The following is a 17,035-nucleotide window of genomic DNA, read 5'->3' on the forward strand; positions in this document are numbered from 1 at the left end:
CAATGGAATAAAACAGAGAATCTAGAAATAGAACCACACATACATGGTCCACTGATTTTTGAAAGATTATTCAACATTAACATTTTATAGAACATAAACTCAAGAGCAGAGGAAAAGATAGTGTTTTCAACAAATGGTACTAGAACACCTGGTATCTGTACGCAAAAAAATTAACCTCAGCCCTTTATTTCCATACATAAAAATAACTTGAAAGGATCTATGAACCTAAATATGAAAGACTAAAACTATAAAACTTTAAGAAGAAATTATAAGGGAAAATGCTCATGAATTTAGGGTAGGCAAGAATTTCCTAGGATACAAAAAACATGATGTATAAAAGAAAAAAAAATGATAAATGAGATTCCATCAAAATTTAGAACTTTAAAAGACATCATTCAGAAAATGAAAAGTAGTCCTTAGAACATATTTATAATACATATAACCTATGATCAGAATATATAAAGAACTCTTGCATCTCAGTAATATACAACCCAATTAAAAAGTAGACACAAGAAGATGATAAATAGCCAGTACAGCACAAGGAAAGGTGTGCAACACTAGAATCAGAAAAATACTAATCAGTACAATAACAAAGTCATATTATGCACTCCTTAGGGAGATTAAGTCAGAAGTTTTAAAAGAACAAATGTCAGCTTAGGTGTGAACCAGTTAGAACCTTCATATAGTGCTAATGTGAATGTAAAATGATAAAACCATTTTGGAAAACAATATAGAAATTTCTTGTATCACTGTTAAGAACCAACGGTTCTATTCTTAAATTTTTACTTAAGAGAAATAAAAACACATGTTCCCAGTACATTTGTAAATACAGGTTAACTGTCCCTTATCTGAAATTCTTGGGAACTGAAGTGTTTCAGATTTTGGTTTGAAATCCATATGATCAGGAAAGAGGATAGCTACTCCTGCTTTTTTTCAAGTTCCTGTCACATGGAGTATTGTTTCCACCCTTTAACTTTCAGTCTATAAGTTTCTTTTTGAATTAAGTGTGTTTCTGGTATCCAGCATATTGTTGGATCTTGCTTCTTGACCCATTCTGCCAGTCTATTTCTTTTGATTGGTGAGATGAGACCATTGAATTGATGGTTCTAACTGATACATATTGACTTATCATTGTCATGACTTTTTCTTTTTGTTGGATTCTCCCCCTTTGCATTTAATTGCTTGTCATGCCCGATGGATTCATTCTGCTGGGCTTCCTGGGGTTGTGATCCTCATTGTCTTTTCCTAGGATATTGTTTAGGATATTGGAGTGCTGATTTAGTATTCATGAAGTTCCTCAGGTGTTCTTTGTCATGAAAGTATCTTATTTCTCCATCAATTTTGAAAGATAGTTTTGGAGGGTACATCAGTCTGGGTTGGAGCCTGTTTTCCTTTAGGGTTTGAAATATGTCACTCCAAGGTCTTCTTGCCTTGAGGGTTTGCATTGAGAATTCTGCGGTGATTGTGATGAGTTTTCCTTTGTATGTGATTTGTTTCTTCTCTCTAACTGCTAGTAGAACTTTGTTCTTCTGTTGAGTTTCTGGAATCTTAACTATTATATGCCTATGTGTAGATTTTTTTTGATCAAGTCTAGTTGGAGTCCTATATGCCTTACTTATCTGTATGTCAAGTTCTTTTCCCCTGCTTGGGATGTTTTCAGCCATTACTTCTGTAAATACTTTTTTTATGTCATCTGCACTCTCTCCTGTTTCTTCATTGACTCGGATCAGTCTTATGTTATTCTTCTTTGCATCATCTAGAAGCTACTGGATTGATTTCTTGTGGTCCCTTACAATTTTGAAGAAATTTTTCTTTTCCTCCTCACTAATTGCAATCTTATCTTCTATATCTGAAATTCTGTCCCCATATTGGCTCATTCTTCTGTGTAAACTTTCAGTGGAGTTTTTAATCTCCTGGATACCTGTTTGCATCTGTTTTATGGATTCCATTTGTTTCCTGTGTTGGGATTCCATCATGTTCCTCAGCTCCTTTCTAGATTTGTTAATCATGTCTTGCACTATGGACATAATCTCTGCTGTTATCTAAGAAAGTATTTCTGATTTCAGTTTTTCCAGATCCTCTTTTGTTGCCAGTTCAGGGAGTCCAGGTGGTTGAGTATCAGAGTGTTCCATCTCATTTCCCTTTGGGGTTGCCTTAGGTGATCTGGAAGTCTGGTTTTGAGACTTGTTTATGTGTCTTCTCATTTCAACAGATGCAGCCTGCTGTGCCTTTGTTGAGGCAAGTTTTTGCTCACCTAGTGGTCTTCAATTCTCTGCAAGCCACAGTGCAGCCTTTTCTCTGCTGCTCACCAGTACACTAATTCCTGGGTTCAGAAAGGTGGCCTTCTGGATCTCTGAGCTAACCTGTTGTCTGGGTGGGCTTCTGGCTGGGGCCTGTGCACAACTTGGGATGGTATCTAGGTATGCCTTTGGGTAGGGCCCCTTTGTAGCTGTTGTCTGGGAGGGCCATTGGCTGGGGGCTGTGCACCCCAGTTCCTGTTGTGTGAGCAAGCTTCTGACTAGGGTCTCACGCACTTACTGATGGTATCGGGGTGAACCTCTGGGTGTTGCTTGTGTGCCTGTGCAGCTCTTTTCCAGGTGGGCCCTTGGCTTGAGCCAGTGTGCCCCAGCCTCTGGGGTCAGGGCAGAATCCTGGCTGGGATCTGCTTGCACCCATGCTGCCCTGGTCCACACTGCTGCTCCCTCAACTAAGGTGGTCTGGTGTGCTTTTATTGCAGATATTTTCTTCACTTTTCTGCTGGGCTTTTTCATCAGAGGGCCTCAGAGAAGCCCTCTTTCTGTTGTTCACTTCTGCTCTGTCTTCTCGAGCTCTGAACAATGTCTTTTATGACCCTTGCAAATCTGTGGTGTGGATCCAGATAATGGCTTGGCACAGCTATGGGGGCAGGGGTGCTGGCACCCACACAGCTCACCTAGTCAGCACTGGTGGGGGTCTCTTCTTCTTGGCACTCTGGGGTGGTGTTTGGCACCCCAAGAGGCTCACCTCCTTGGTCCTGAGGGGGCTCTGCTCCTTGGCACTCTCTTCTGATGGTTATTGATGTTGAGCACTGTCTTGTGTACTTGTTGGGCATTTCTATGTCTTCTTAGGAATGTAATTTAAATGCTAGCCTCACTCTATAACTCTTATTGATTATTGTTTTGAGAGTAGGATTTGAGGAAGGTGCCATTTTTTATGAAACTACTTAGCATTTAAATATTGCTTCTCTTTGAAAGTAGTCTTATACAGCCCTTTTTTTTTTTCATAAAAACTAAGCATATTTCTGCAAAAGGAATCATTACCTTTTCACTTTTAAAATAAGGAAACTCAGAACCACATGAAGCTAAGGTATTTGCGTGCGGTCAAATAGTTATGAGCAGAATTACACTAAAATCTAAATTTCTATCTTTTTTATGCTAGAAAAAATTTTTTGAGTTCTTAATCTTACTGTAAATTTTTTTATGTACTTTTAAATAGACTTTAATATTTCCAGATCTCAAACAGCAAATATTTGACAGATAGTCCACATGAAAATCTTGTGCCTTGGCTGTAGCAACAGACTACTTTTGGCAAACTTATCCATATGGAAAAAAATCAAAAGGATATTTATATCATGGGTTCAAAAAGTGAATCATATTTTTTCTCTACAGAAACTTAAAGTTCCTCATATTGATTGTCTTTGTCTTAAAAGTTAAAAAGAATATAGAAAGGAATAGTAAATAACATATCAAATATGAGTGCATATCTCACACAATTGACCAGTATTGACATGTTGTTTTTATTTATGTATAAATATGAAGCTAATAGATATTTACATATTCATCTTTTGCATCCTTTAATGATACAAAATCCAGATTTCTTGACCCAGAAGCTGCAGAGTGTGATGTCACACAGACCATTTCTAGACAGATACCCGTTTCCTACTCCAGTAGGAGATGCCCCAACTGAAAAGGTTTATTTTACCAACAAGCTCTCTCCCCAGGTAAAACAGAACCAGTCCCCAGTATAATGCTGTTGGATTTTCTGAGGTAATTGTTAGGTAATTGTTTGCTGCATTTTTCTGGAACCTTTCTTCAAAAGTTTGAGGCAGCTTCTTGGCTAGGACCCAGCTCCATAAAAGGCTTTGAGTAATTGTTCCTTTTTATTTCTCTACTTCTTTACTTCTTTACTTGTTCCTAGTGAAAGGGAAAGGAAAAAGGGCTTTAGGCAAGTGGAACAACTGTAGCTGTTATTTGGGCAAAGTAGAAAAATAATTGGCTGTTTTCCCTTGTTTATTCAAGTTCCTCAGATCAGCTATTCTGAAGGTAAAAGCCATTTAGCATGTTTAGAAACTCAGAGGAAAACTAAGGTAATGTGAGGCCTTAGGGGCTTTTATTGTTGTTGTTGAAAGATAAATATTATTTTGTGTGCAAGTCTTGTAACATATGTGGCATAGAAACTGACGAATGACTCATTTGTTGCTGGAAAGTGAACAAACTTGCCTCATGATATAGTTCTCTTCCTCCCCGTGTGTGTGTGTGTGTGTGTGTGTGTGTTTGTGTGTGTGTGTGTTTTCTTTCTGAGCAATTCTTTCCTTTGACTCATCTTGTATGTTAAATTATAGCATCTTTTTTCCCTTTAAACTGACAAACTCATTTTAAAATTGCTTCCACTGGTTTCTGCTCATTTTATATATGTGACTGAAGTAGTAGAAGTACAAATTAATCCCAAAATGTTGATAGGGACTTTGGGGTATAGAAGATAAATCAGAACAATTTGAAAGATATATTTTAAAGAATCTTATGCAGAAAATGAAGGGATATTGATAAAATTATTATGCTTTTTTCATTATTTAGTGAGTACCTTATTAGTTTCTGCAATCAAACCCATGTAGATAAGAACTTATATATTTCATATAGTGTGTTACCTCTGTACAAATTGAAAAAAAATTAAGTATAATATTTCTAGACCAACCAACGTGGCTGTTAAATTCTGAATAATGCAAACTCAACATGATAAACTGGGATACTTTTTCCAAAGTTGAAAACAGAGCTAAAATTTGCAAAAACTCAAATTTTACATATATATATATATATATATATATATATATATGTATGTGTGTGTATTTATATTTTATATAAAATGATCAATAATAGCAGTATGTTATGCAGCAAGAGCAGCAACAGCTTTTCTAAGTTCTATAGTCATTAAAATTGTTGTGCTTTATACTTGGCTATTAAGATGTTATACATGCATGTACAATCCCAAAATTATAATTTATCATAGTAATTATGTGATTATATTTTACTTCTTTATGTATCTCATTTCTTTTTCTTCTATTTGGACTCTACTTCTTCTGTGTTTCTGTAATTTACTTCAATACTTTGGTTGGAGATTAGAGATAAATTAAGGATCTGGGCTGTGAAATTCTCTTTTAAAGCCCATGTATATATTATCTTTATGTCTGATAAATGGGAAACAGGAACCCAGCAACTGAAATCCTCATCAAAGCACTAGGGTACTTTTTGTTGTTTTTATTCTTGTATACATATCTATCTATCTTTCTTGTTTTAAGGCAATTTGGATTTCCACATCTTCCATAGCTCTTGGAATTTTATTCTGCCATGTGTATCCATGTTTTTATCTGTGCTTCTTTCCATGTCTCTTTTAACACCTCTTTTTCTGAGATATTATCTATCAACTCATCACCAGATGAAGCACTGCAAGGAACTGACATGTGAAAAGCTTTAAATATATCTTAGATTGTAGCTTTCAAGCCCACACATCAGAAGGAGAGGAAAGACTACTCCATAAATAAAAATATTTGGAAAGACTCTGGAGAAGATTGGCTTTCCTAAAATAATTCACACGCCAAGATGAATGGCAAAAAGAATCCATGACATCCTCCAAAATATCAAACAGTCCTAAACGGATTAAGTTTTTGTCAGTATCAATTGTTAAAGTATTTAAAACTACACAGTAATCTATAAAATCTCAGCATAAATTGAGTCTAATTTTTAAAACAAGAAGTTAAAGGTCTATTTACGTGCTCTGAATACTTCATTAACAACATGAATGATGTCCTCAGCCCTATTAACAATACTATGGCTATTGATGTTTGTCCCTTTAACAACTTTTGATGATTGCTTTTGCCCTTATGTAAGCACTCACATGATATTGCCAGCAACCCGCTGCTGGATAACTGACTTGTTTATCAGGGTACCAATTACCATTCCCAGCTCACATCTTGTGTGGGCTTGGCAGGCATCAGCTTCAAGCACCTAGAAGGCACTTCCTTCTCCAGAATACCTTCAGGGAAAGAAGAACTCTGTCACAACTGGCTGAAGTTGGAATTAGCTCCACTTCTGTCTGCATTTCAAAATAAGTGAAGACTAACTAGTCCAGGCAAGTTTTCCATATTTTTGGATTGATCTCCTTGCATTCATTCTGTCTCTCTAAATTTAGCAATGTGATATGGTACAAACAAGACTTTCATGCATGCTGTGTCACCCAGGGGATTTCAGGATTGACTAATTGGTCTGCTTTGGCAAACCTGCTGCAATTTCCACTGGTCTATACTCAGGAATCCGGGTGGGAAGTGAAAGTAGAGATAAGCATGCCAAGCCAATCTCCACCAAGCAAGGGCTTGCTGCTTCTGTGTGTTTGAGACCCAGATTTAGGACAATTCAAAATGAAAACCTTCAAATGAGTGCTCTACGAGTAAAATGAAAACTGAATCTGCTGCTACATCTCAACAGGGCCCCCAAAATACCAAAGGTCAAACTGAAGGGCTAAAGGCAGAAAACGTCTTTCATTCCCCAGCCTAACTAGTGGTCTTAATGGAAAAGTGGCAAAGAAAGGGTCAAGTAACTCACCTAGTGCCCTGCCGCACTGAATCCCACCCCAGCCTTTCCCCTATGGCCATTCCCACAGAAGAACTGGCTCTAAACTGAACAAAAGGTTATGAGAAATCCCCTGTGATTTAGGACGTTAAAGGGTAACAGAGAATTATGGGGATTTGGAAAAACTAGAAATAAGTAAATGTTTATGCTTAGGGTCCTTTAGTAACCCATGTATGTACTTTTTCCCTCTAATATTCCCCAAGACAGTTTTATCACTTGAAAGAAGTTAGTTGAGGTTATTTGGCATAAAGCATATTGCAGTATTTTTCTTACTTACAAAAACTTTTTTCCTGATTATCAGTTCATATTCAATGAAATAACAGGTGTTACAGAAACGTGTAATAGAAAATGAAAGACCTTCTCTTTCATTGTACCCCTTAGTGATAACTTTCAATAGCAACTTGTCTTATATTGCTAAACTTCCCCCAGAGATTGTTTATCTACCTACCTACCACTTATGATCAATTTATTTTAATAAGAATGAAATCTTCCTTGATACATTTACAAATTTCTTTTTTATTCCATTCAACAAAATTCCTTTCCATGTTTATTTATAAACATATTTTATTCAGTTTTTAAGACTAGGTTTCTTCAAAATTCTAAGTTATAGACTGAATAAAAAGCAAAAAATTATGCTTCCCTTCTGTCTTCCAACCCACAGCAATGCTTTAGCTTTTGGATTATTTTTAAAGTGTATACAAGTGTATGCATATGTCCTTGTCTACTTCCGTGTGTGTGTGTGTGTGTGTGTGTGTGTGATTCACACAGATGGCATTGCAATACATAGCTCTGCACCTTGGTTCTGAAACTTAACACTAAAAATGTTCTTTCAATGACACAAGGATGTTTAACATGACGGTGTGATGGCCCACTCCGGGGTGGGGGGTGGAACCTGTGGCAATCTGGCTCATGCTATGTGAGCTTTTCTTAACACATTGTGAATGTTCAATTCTATTCTGCTCCAGTTGGAAAATCTGGAGAAAAGCTAGCCCTAGACCTCCAATGCTGAACAGACTTATAGAACTTTCTTCAGTGGATTTAATTTCAGGGTCCCCATATGAGCTTCCTCTTTGGTGTTAGGCTGTAGAGAGATTTGTTCATGGATGTGGGAACCATGTGGTGCTCTAAAGTCTATAGACAAACACGTATCCGGCTGGAGAGGAAGGAAGGAGACAAAGGATGTCAACTGAACTTCACGTTGCCAAACTTCTTCCTAATGTCCAGCAATCAATGAAGCATATTCAATAGTTTTTGGAACAGAAAATCAAACTTTGAAGCAGAAAGGATATTCTTAGTAATTAGTAAGATTATTAATAAAAGGGGCTGGGGATTTAGTTCAGTGGTTCTGCTGCCTGCCTTGCAAGCACAAGGTCCCAAGTTCGGTCCCCGGTACCAAAAAAAAAAAAAAATTATTAATAAAGAATCTTAGATTTTTAGTGGCTTCTCTTCTAGTAAATTTCAAAATTACTTGTGTGTAAGCTGAAATAGACAAGTAATAACACTAAGTACTGTAATGTGTGTATTTGAATGTTTCTGAATAACATTACAATTTGTCTGAGATAACTCTATAATACCTCCCACTTTCTATTGTGATATTTGGTTCTTAATTTTTCACTGGTGGAAAAATAAAACAATGCATATTACTGAACTTGAGCATAATTTCAAGTCATTAAAAACAAATGAAACATTTCAGAAGACTTCTAATCATAATTTTATGCTTAATAAAAATTAAAACCAATATATTATAGCCTTGAGTAAGATGGAAAGCCTACCTACTGGAGAGACTTCAAAGGTCAATGCATCCCAGAAAGGCTCTAACTTATAATAAGAGATATTTATTATCCACTGACTTTAAGACATTAAAATGTCACCCTCAGGAGTTACGGCTTTTGAAAAATGTGTACAATTTCTTTGGGGTATTTTCCTCATTTCAAAGGGCAGGCATAGTAGAAAGGAAGCCTTTTATTAAGGGTTTACTTTTATAATGTTCTGAAAGTACTGAGGAGTCAGGATGACTATAGTTCCCCTGGCTACAGCAACTGGTACATAAATCAGAAGGAATTGGCCATAGTGAGCCACTGTGAAAAGCTCACACAAATTGGCAACTGATCATTCCCTCTCCTTTATTTCTGTATAAACTGTTTACAGAAAACTATGTGGCACAGTGTCCGAGAATAGTGACATTCTAATCCCTAGTAATTCTTAGGAAATGTAATTATAGGAACACATTTCATAAAGTGCTTTCAATCTTATATAAATCTGTGTAAATCACAGACCCCTTTAAATGCCATTTGGACAACAGAACTCTAGCTGGGACTGCAGCCCAAGCTGCCTCTAGAGCTTCCTGAAGGCAGCCGTGGATTCCCTGGTGGAACCCTTGCTTACTCAGGCTGGCTAAACCTTGCCAAAAACCTTCAGTTGCTTCCAGAGAATTGGGTGTAATCTTGCCCCATTGACTGTGCCAAAACTTGTCCCTGAATATTAAAGACATCTGCCTTTCATAAGACAACCCAACTTTCTGCTTCTGACTCACTGGTACAGAATGTTGTAGATGCCTAAGTTAAAATGATGGCTTGCTGTCCTTGAGTGAGAACAGGCTCTCTCTGTTAAAAACTAAAAACCTATGTGTCAGATGGCAAGAGTCCTGATGAATGGTACAAACTTCCTCTCCACAAGACTACTTTTAGGGTGGATGACAGATGACAAAGTGAGCACTGGATATAATTTATTCACAGCTTCCAAAGCTAATGAGGATCAATGGAGGATCCTCTTGGAATATCAAGAATCTCTGTCCCTATTGAACTTGCACATGATAATAAAAGCAGCATAGTTTATATTTGTAAAATACTTGTACAATAAGTAAGAGCAGTCTTAAAGATGCAAATCTGTGAACAGAGAACAGGTAAATTTTTCTTTCTGCTATTCATCATGTTGGGAGAATCAGAAGCCCAGTGTAGGGATGGATACTCTGAATTGGGCTGTTACCTCCATGGATCCATGTCACTTCAAAATGTTTCCGGTCTTGGCCTTTTATCACTGTACCATCCACCATACAACCTAGATGATGTTTGTAGATCCTTAGCTTGTTCCTCTGATTCTAGTCTGATCTCCATTAATTTATTCCTTCAGACCATTGTCAAATCATGACACAACTACCACCTACATCTATGATGTCACTCCACCGTGTATAACTTTTTGGAGTTTTTTCATCACCCACAGAATAAAGCTCATCTAAGACTCTCAGTGTCATCTCTGTCTGCTGTTCCAGGCTCAGTCTCATGCTTACATCATATACTGTGCCAATAAGTACGCATTCTTCATGTTAAAATTTCTTTCTTCACACTGTGACTTTGTGGGCACTGTCCTTCTACCTGAAGTGTCTTCCCCTTTCTCTTGTCTGGGTTAACTACAGCTTATCCATTGAGATTCTATTTACACACTGCCTTCTCCAAACATTCATTCCTGACCCACCATCCCTCAGTGAAGGTAAAGTACACACCCCTTTCTGGGCCCTCTTGTTGTACAGGTCCAGCTCTCACTGGACTTAGCACACAGCAACATGGTAATTGTTATGGTCTGAATGCTTGTGTCCCCCTGAAATCACATGTTGAAAAATCCCATGGTGATATAAAAGGGCCTTTGAGAGGTGATTTCATCATGAAACGTTCAGTCTCGTGAATTAAATTATTGCTCTTATAAAAGGGTCCTAAGGGGGTTGTTTACCTCTTCCATTATAAGGATGCAGCAAAAATATGCTGTCTATGAGGCAGAAAGCTGGCCCTTACCAGACACCAAATCTGTGGGCACTTTAATCTGGGACTTCCCAGTCACCAGAACTGTGAACAATAGATTTTTGTTGTTTATAAATTACCCAGCCTAAGGCATTTTGTTATAGTGAGCTGGAACAGTAAACTATATGTCTTCTAGTCTATGACAAGCTTGAGTACATAATCTATGACTTATTCATTGTTGTGTTGTTACCCAAAGTATAGCACCATGTCTGGCATATATTTTGAAGCTAATAAATGTCTGATGTATTAATAAGTGGAGTAGGTAAAATAGTTATAACAAGGATTTATATTTTTATATTAGATTTATAGCAAGTTTTATATAAGGTTTATAGTAGATTTTGTATAAGGTTATTAAATAAGACTTATGAGAAACATATAACTTATAAGTAGAATCATTAAAAAATAATTTATAGAGCTGAAAGACACCTTAGAAAGCATGTGGTTCAATGATTTTCTTTTACAACTGGAGACACAGAACCCTAGAGAAATTACCACCTCTCCCAATCCCCACAGCAATTTAATCTTTGAACAGATCCATGTATTTACAATAAAGAGATCTGTAAAGTATATGTTTCATTATTTATGTTCAGATAAACAATCAATATCACAACTCCTTAATGATCCATTTAGCCATATATGTATATACAACCTTTTTGTTTGTTTGTTTGGTACCTGGGATTGAACTTGGGACCTTGCTCTTGCTAGGCAGGCGGTGAAACCACTGAGCCTGTGGGTACAATCTTAAAAGTAATGCAAAGTGCCTAATATTGCACAGTGTTCCTTAGCCACTCTGTACAACTAAGGAAATGTTGTATTAACATCTGTGACTCTCTGGAACCACTAATTGGAACTTGAAGAGTTCCAGAACTCTTCTCCTTAAAGAGGAGCAAGGAATTAGATGCTCAGCACTACTGGGAGGTGATACTTGGGTTTTCAATATGAAACAGCTTGACAAGTTGATTTCTCACTTTCTTTACTTATGTGCTCCTGCTGTCTAAAACTCCCACATTCCAAAGCAATGTTCATCTTTGATGTCAGCAGCAGCACAGCCCATAAGACTATGTGACATTTGATTACAATCCTTTTATCCTGAAGACACCAAGCAAGAGTAATGCAACTGTGTTTCCTTCAGGTAGGAACAATGTTCCTATGGGCAGATGTTTAAGGCTATGTGTTGTGCCAGCACTGCGCACCCATATGTTGATTAATATATGTGTATGTGCAGAAAAAGAGTCTTGCCTCATTTTACAAGTTGAACTAAATTGGAAAGAAATTCAGGCAAAGTAGCTATCAAGCTCCCTATAATAATGTCGTATGTGAGGTTATTTTCTGATACTTAGTGATATTCCACCAGAGTCCCTAATACTGGCTTCTTACGTTCTTATGGCATTAAACTTAGGAGCACCTGGGGTATAAAGGTCTGAGGGGAAAGTCCAGGAAACTAAGAATTTGCAGTTCTGGATTGTTTTCTTAAATCTACTAATTACCTACTGGGTAACTTGGAGAAAACACAACTTGTTAATGGTTAGCCATTTCAGTTTCTCTACCATAAAATAAGTTGTAAATTATCTACACTCTTCCAAAAGTACTAGAGAATTAAATGTTCAAATGAAAGGTATTGTAAAAGTATAACATGGTTTTACAAAGTTGGAAAGCATTCTGACCTCCACTTACAGTTAGCATCATGTCAGGCTCAAAGAGAGGGTCTCTGATATAATTAGTCTTAGATACACTAGTGTGATTTATTTGAGCTACTCAAAACAAAGATATTTTATAAATCTGATCTGTTTTCTTGAGATAATGAATTAATTAGATTTGTGTGTGGCATGGACCTATCATGTTAAAACACTTCATGATGAAAACAAAAGATCTGGCCGAGAACCTCTTCATTTCATTTATATTTCATCCATCATTAACATGGTCCCTGTCCTCTTGCAGGCTGCAGTTTCTGCTTCTCCTTGACTAGTTAGATTAGACAGGTAGAATACATTTCTACCCAGAGACACATTTGAGATATTTGAGATTTTGAATCCCTTAGAATCACCTGTGATTTGGATTAATGATGTATCAAGGACCTTAAAGACCCTGAGATATGTGAGGATAAAAGCAGATATTGTCTTGATTTGGGATGAAGGACTAGCTTCAAAGTTTGTTGAAGAGCCGGGGATTTAGCTCTGTGGTTCCGCCACTTGCCTTGCAAGCACAAAGACCCGAGTTCGATCTCCGGTACCAAAAAAAAAAGTTTGTTGAAGAAGGCATTTGAAGAGAGAGCTGGCCACACCAAAATGGACTCATCCTGTCTCAAAGGGCTGTACCTTCCCTGCATGGATAAAGTCCTCCTTGCCTCACAAAGAATGCTGTGCTTCAAAAAGAGACAGAATTCTGTCTTTTACCTCCAATCCAGGCATGGTAAAAGAGCAAGCCCTAGCTAGACTGTAGGGACTTAAGAACTCTGGAAGCAGAGGACAATGTGTAACAAAAGCATCGGTTTTGATGACCTCTAGTCTCCTCAAGTTCTAGGTTGAAAATGAATCACAAGGAATGGGTGACTAGTAATGCTGCCAAGGAGGTAGATGGTTCATGGGCACTTTCCTTTCTTCACAGTCATAACATTCTTTACCTTGAGAGAACCATGGTTCACATGGTGGGTGTTTTCCATTCTTGAGAGGCTGTGGAATCAAATCTTTCCAGTTTGCCATCATCTCCTCAGAACCTGCCTTGGCCTCAAAAATACTTTCTGAACAAACAAATATGTAAAACATCACTTTATTGCTTTTCCTTTGATAATTTATTTAAAAAGTTGATACCCTACTTACAAGAACTTCAGAAAAGTTTTCCCATTCTAAAGCGCCCTGCAATCCAAATGAACAAAATATTTCCATTTTAATATCAGAAGAATGCGTGACCACAGTTTATATTTTCCCTCCTCTTCTCCTCAGGGTCTGTGTTGCTCATTTATATGCAATTTGCTGCGTGTTTGGGTCAGTGGCCTCAGTCAGGAGGCTCTTACAGTAACTCAGATTGTCAAAATCCCATAAGCTCAGGTGGGGTCTGGAGAAGCAGCTTGAGATTGGCTGTGCTGAGGGCCACACTAGGCACCAAGCAGCAGTCTGTTCTACTTTGGGCAGCAGATCTCCAGCCTAACCAGTTTGGTTTAGCCTGGAAACAGCAATGCCTGAGAAAGCTAGTAGACAAGTCCAGATGAGGAGGAAGATTATAAACCAGAAAACTTCCGCCTTGGTATTTGAAAACCACACCGCATTTTACAACATTCCTGCCTATTAACTGCTGGGAAGGGCACTACCTTATTGCCTTTTGCATAATGGAACCAATCTTTCCACTAAGAGGCCCCCTGTGTTGCTTTGATGGAGTTCAAAAGATGAGGGGAATGATGACTAAGGACTTTGGGAAACAGACTGAAGAATCTCACAGACATACTCAAGGGTTTTTGGGGGGATTGTTGTTTGTTTTTTTACTGATGCATCATTTTGGTAAACAATTCCTATAGTCTGCGTACTTATCAAATTCCTCACCCAAATATTTGCTATTTATAAAATAATCAAGGAAACAGACTTGTGTTTATTATTCCTAAATCAGCAGCAGTTTGATGAATTAAAAACAGTCTTACTTTTTTCCTTTTTCCTCTCCCTTCACCAGGCTCTTGTAAAAGTGCCAACAGCATACACCCAACTCTCTCTTAAAACAGTAAAAACAAAAAATAAAAGTGACCTCCATGAACTGTATGTTGCCTCTACACAGGTTAGACTTTGGGCCCACAGCCAGGCCCCCTAAGCACCAGAGGTAGATATTTGGAACTGATTGAGTTGGAAAGGGATACAATAAATGTCTGTTTCCGGTTCACAGGGGCCTCAGCGTCACCACATAGTTTGGACGTCTGACTAGTTTCCTGACTTGAGAGTCTCTTACTTTAAACATGACGGATTGGCCCTGGAGAGGAAAGGAAAGACACACGCAAGAGTCTGCCTCTGGCTCGGCTAGCAGTCATCCTCAGGATGGCTCCTCCAGACAGGATTTAAACAGAACTATTTTGATACAGACAGTGCTTATGGTTGCTGTTCTGAGGGAAAGTAATGGTGAGGCCATGGATCTACTTGGAGACTTGAAGTGGAGAAGACCAGTTCTGAGCAAGTTCTTGACTATGTAGCTTCCAGGAATTCCCTCTTCACTAGTAGTGAAGCAGTACTTGAGACTCAGAAACGCCTTGTGAGGCTAATTCACCTCTAGGCTGTATTTAAGTGGTTCTATTTATATTCTGTTCATGTGAGACAAACAAATCTAAACCTCTTTTTCTAAAAGACAAACTTGCCGGATCATCATGAGGACAGAATCAAAGAATTCTCATGAATCACTTCATTTAAAAATAACTACAGTTATCCTTTGTTAGACTAAAATTCTAGTCTGCAATAACTTTAACTTTTTACAGAGTTGCCTCAAAATTTAACATTAATTTTTATATACATATGCCCTCTATAAAGCCTTCTTGCTGCTGAATCTCTTCAATATTGTCCTGAGTATGTCACTCAACAGATCAATTTCACCTACCAGCAGAGATCTTACACTGATTGCTTCTACCCCTTTATAATATGCTGGACTGGCTTAAAAATAGTTTCCTGATCACTATTGTGAGACTGGCGGCTGTTCTCTTCTGGAGAAGGAATGGGCCCTTTCTGGTGTAACTCAGCTAAGAGAAGCCAATGTATGCAGCCTCCCAGAGTAAGAGGAACACCAGCTATGAATGTAGGCAAGAATTTTTGGACGCACTACATAGTCATAAGTAAAAATTTCATATTCATGAATAAAAATTTCAGTAAATAATTTTATGATACCTGGAGGGATCCTGAAGGCAAGAATCGCCTCACTCCCACAAAGCAAGAACAGCCAGGGTAGTGCAGTGGTAGCAGTGAGGGATCATGCTTAGTCATAGGCAACTCCACAACTAGTTAGGGTCAGAACGGGAGGGATAATGTTTCTTTTGCTTTCTTTTACAGCTTTATAAAACAACTAGGGAGCCCAACCTTTTAGGATGCTAACTAAGACTAGCCCAAATTACTCTCTCTAAGAAACTTTTGCTTTGAACCACTTTGGGGCACCAACCTAGGTTATTCTTGCTGGAAGGTATTTTGTTGTCTAGAACAACACATGCTTCTTTCTAGGATGCCATCAGGAAAGCTCATTCATGCCTTTTCCCACTACACTATTAAGATTTTTCTTTCCAGGAAATTAAAAAAAAAAAAAGAATAAGCAACCATTACTAACTGGCAGCCAACAAACTTCTTTTTATTTTGTTTTATTTTTGTGTTACCAGGAATTGAACTCAGTACCTTGTGCTTGCCAGGCAGGCACAGTGCCACTGAACTAAATCCTCAGCCCTAGAAACTTTTTAAAATTGAAAAGCTACATTGTTTATCTTAAAATTTCTATTACTATAAAATTCATGAGAGCACAAGGCCATGCCTTACATCTTTATATCACTACAATGCCTAGTGTTATTTATGCACATAATTAGAGGTGAATAATGTGTGCTTTAAATTTGCCCCTCCTCCAATTAAGAGGCTTTTTCATAGAGAATATCCGCCACATAAATGCAAATGTGATAGAAAAACAATAAGGTTAGTTCTTCTTCCACAGGGTAGTATGCAAGTCTGCTATGCAGATTGGCTTTCCTGTTCATTTTGTATTCTAATTAAGGGAAGGAGAAATGTAAATAATTGAACAACAACTTATAATTAAAAAGTTCATCTGAATTTGACTTTGATTCTGGTGACTCCTATGCCTCAATAATGACCATGATCATTTCCATTTACCTTTAACTGAAACCTCTGTCTGCTTGGTTTGGACCTAACTGGGAAGAGGACCCATGACAATGTTTTAGACTAAATGGCAGAATTCAGCAAGAATAACCTTCTAGACAAAGGGCAGAGGTCCCAGAAGGTGCTAGACCTGAGAATCAGGAACTACAGTCAAGGCTATCTATACCACTATATCACTTTTTAATCCTCGGGAAATGCTTTTTTCATCTTCTTACCTAGAGCTTTTTCTTGATAACTTAGATGAATGGCCTTAATGTATGAATTTCCTGCTAGCACTGTAATTGAAACTCAGATATAAATAAAATTAGGTGAACTTTGTATTGTGGTGGTATTATGCCAAATGTGGAAAGAGCTTAAGTATGAATAATAATAATAGCTGAAAATGGATGAAGTAGTCAAATTTAGAGAATTAAAATCTCAAAGCAATCCAGGAGCAAAAGTGGTAAAAAATAAACATTTACATGCTTTTAATTCAAGATTTTACCATTGTTTCTTCCTACAGTTTATTTAAACATCTATTTCAAAGTTACAATAA

The 17,035-nt window shown here is 37.5% G+C and overlaps 1 long non-coding RNA gene across 2 annotated transcripts in view; it reads left to right on the forward strand.

The window, feature by feature from the left end:
• Nucleotides 1-6,109: 6,109 nt before the first annotated feature.
• LOC147828686 (uncharacterized) overlaps nt 6,110-17,035 on the forward strand; it is a 121,395-nt gene continuing 110,469 nt past the window's right edge. The window contains exon 1 of one of the 2 annotated variants that reach the window (XR_015450323.1): nt 6,110-6,381. This is a non-coding gene — a long non-coding RNA (uncharacterized LOC147828686). The remainder of the gene's footprint in view (nt 6,382-17,035) is intronic. The other variant, XR_015450324.1, reaches the window with a different exon arrangement.

Source organism: Heterocephalus glaber, unplaced genomic scaffold (assembly GCF_053883595.1).
Source record: "Heterocephalus glaber isolate CG9 unplaced genomic scaffold, H.glaber_assembly_v1.0 deba00000942, whole genome shotgun sequence".
Taxonomy (NCBI): domain Eukaryota; kingdom Metazoa; phylum Chordata; class Mammalia; order Rodentia; family Bathyergidae; genus Heterocephalus; species Heterocephalus glaber.